Source organism: Pinus tabuliformis, chromosome 2_2 (assembly GCF_031772625.1).
Source record: "Pinus tabuliformis cultivar Carrire ecotype Pingquan chromosome 2_2, CPIR1, whole genome shotgun sequence".
NCBI classification, from domain to species: Eukaryota; Viridiplantae; Streptophyta; class Pinopsida; order Pinales; family Pinaceae; genus Pinus; species Pinus tabuliformis.
Genome location: NC_142300.1, coordinates 960,211,073 through 960,214,246, shown reverse-complemented (window position 1 = coordinate 960,214,246; position 3,174 = coordinate 960,211,073). Strand labels below are relative to the sequence as shown.

At 34.8% G+C, this 3,174-nt stretch overlaps 1 pseudogene; it reads left to right on the top strand.

The window, feature by feature from the left end:
* Positions 1 to 704: 704 nt before the first annotated feature.
* Positions 705 to 1,913, top strand: LOC149196414 (wax ester synthase/diacylglycerol acyltransferase 5-like; annotated as a pseudogene).
* The last annotated feature ends 1,261 nt before the right edge of the window (positions 1,914 to 3,174 follow it).

Sequence of the window (3,174 nt, the reverse complement as noted above, 5' to 3'; positions counted from 1 at the left end):
CTCCTTTAACAACACCTAATTGATATTCTACCAAATGAAAATATAAAATATCAGTGTGCTTCATTGATTTAAAAAAAAATGAAAACACTATTTCATTGATTGTAGGGACCTACTCAAAATATCTTAATAAAATAATTCACTACCAATACTTTAATGCTCTGCAAGTACCTCATAGTGGCGGTCAGGGATGGAATTTGACAGGCAAATTGCCGGTTATTAGGTACTTTGCCAGTGAAATACAGTCAGAAAATTTTCATAATGGTCAATATTTTTTTTGGTTAAACAACTAAGGGTTAGAGTGGGCTAAACTGACCAGTGATTCAAATTTGAAATTCTTACCCTATGGCGGGATACAGCCACAGCGTCAGAGAGTATTATAGCTACCATTTCTTTAGATAAAGATCCAACTCCCAGTACTTTAGAAGTTGATATGCCCAGTGAATAGTCACGCCTCCTCCAACGTCTTAATGGGTCCTGCAATTAATCACGAAATCTTACGTTGTCATCACATAAATTTAAACCTCTTTCCACCAATAGTAGAACAGAAAATGATATGTGCCTGCCCAACGAGTAATAATGCGTACTTCACATTTTGTTTTATGGGTGTCGGGGTGTGGAGCTGAGAGGAATGACATTACAAAGTACACACTAGTCTATTAATCCAAAGGAACATCTATGCAGTAGGCCTATCGAGAAACCACGCAATGGCTGGTGGAAAGAGCAACTTCGGATACTTGCAGACAAGTGTGAAGAAAATCTGTGAAGAAGAAGAACCAATGTCACCAAAGGGAGCCATATTTCGCCACCATTATAAGGATAGTTACATCTTAGTTATCATAGGTCAGGAGAAACAAGTGGATTTGCCTTCATTGAAGGCAACTGTGCAATGAACTCTTGTGAAACATAAGCGCTTCTCCAGCATAGTTGTCAGTATTCTCATCTTCTTGTTTTATTTCAATTCTCATCATCTTGTTTTGCTTTGTTTTTAGTTGGTGTGGTGAGTTGAGCTAATTCTGATGGTTAATTTCTGAATCCAGAAGAGATGCAGAAATGGAAATCAGAAATGGGTGCTGCAGCAGGCGGTCGATATAGATAAACACATTATAGTAACTCATTTACTGAGAATCCACAGTTTGTTGAAGAGTATACAGCCTCATTGGCTACTGCTCCACCTCTGGACCCTTCCAGGCCTCTATGGCAAATCCATGTGTTAAACTACAAATCACCAGAAGCTGAAGCTAGTGTAGTTTTCAAAATCCATCACTGCATAGGAGACTGTGTGTCTCTCATGTCTTTATTCCTAGATTCAACCAGAAAGCATTCTCACTCTGACTCCATGCCCACAATACCATGTAGCAATAGGGCAAGCAAAAACAAACTGCCAGTCTGGTCTCCAAGGGGCATTCTGCAAGCTATGTGGAGTGCAATTTTCTCGTTGTGGTGTACAGCGTTAGAGCTTCTTCATGCTGTTGCAACTTTGCTGTGGTTGAAAGACAGCAAAATTCTCAGAGGCACTCCAGAAGTGGTTGACCATCCAAAGCGTCTGGCCCATGTCAGTCTTGACCTTCAGGACACTGACATTATCAAAAAGGCTTTGAATGGGGTAAGTTCTACTTTTCCATCTTGAACAACTGCACTGCTGTTACTTTTTCTTAGTAGTTTTGCAGACACATAGTGCCACCATTACCAGATGATGTGATATATCTTCAACTTCTGCAGACAGTGAATGATGTAATTACCGGCATGATCTCTGCAGTATCTGTGCGGTATCTTAATCGTCTACCTGGTATGATTTTTTTCGATTTTGCATTCTTAGTTAAACTTAATTGCCATCTTACAAGTCACATTTTATTTTTTATTCCATTTTAATCTGTAATGTGGCCTGAGCGGAGGATAATGAGAATCTGGATTAATGAATATGGTTTGAAAAAATAAAAAATATCTATAATTCTTAATTAAAAATCATATTTAAATAAATATCTTTAAATTTACTGGAAACTTTGGTTTTTTCCAACCTGCGAGTATTTCTTTGAAGTATGAAAAGAAATACTGCACTAATAAAGTGCAGATTAATTTGTCACTCTGTTAATTGATTTGTGTGTGTTTTTTAAATGTTTATTAATTTGTATTTTTTTAGTGCTTATTAAGTTTTTTAAATGGGAGGGGCTAGTTCTTTTAAGAAGCATTTATTAGCTCTCTTTTTTGTACATATATACATGTCAGAACAAGCATTTATTAGCTCTCTTTTTTGTACATATATACATGTCAGAACAAGCTGACATCCGTCACATTTTGTTACATCACATTTCATAGGAAAGAATTGAGGATGAAAATTATTTTTTGGGAATTAAATTATCTCAAGAAACATAATATCTCATTCGTGGGCAGATCTTTCTTTCAACATAACATTTCATTGGTGGGCAGATCTTTCTTTCAACATAACATTCCATTTCCAATATAACCTCCCATTGGTAAGCAGACCCTTCTTCCAAATCCTTCTTCTATCCAACTTTAACCCTCCAAAATTAACCCTGGCCCAGTCTAAGTTCAACTTAATTCCAAAAAATAAAAATAAACTATTACAAAGAACATATCATCCCATTGATGGGCCGATCTTTCTTCCACCATAACATCTCATTGATAGACAAATCTTTCTTTCATTTTCAAAAAATAAAAATAGCTTATTCCAAAGAACATATCATCCCATTGATAAACAAATCTTTCTTTCAATATAACATCTCATTGATAAAAAAAATCTTTTTCCATCCAACAATAACACAAACCCCAATCTAACTTCAACTTAATTCTAAAAAATATAAATATGAATAAAAAAATACTACAGTTCTTTCCATAATAAAATGCCTTTATCCCTTTTTGAACTTAGTACTACTTAGTTTTAAGTTTGGTAATTTGTATTAAAACTTTATGTTTTTTAAACTCATTATTCCTTATATTCTATGCTTGTGTTGAGAATTAAGTACGTCAATTCAAAAAATTATCTGCAAATCATTACCATTACAAAAACTTTATCAATGTAAAATATCCTTTTAAATGCCTAGATCTAATATATAACGTGCTCGTTTAATCTGCTAATATTACCTGTTACAGATCCCTTTAGTCTATTAGCCTGTTCCATCTCAAATTTTTATTTCTAACATTACCCGCTGCAACTCC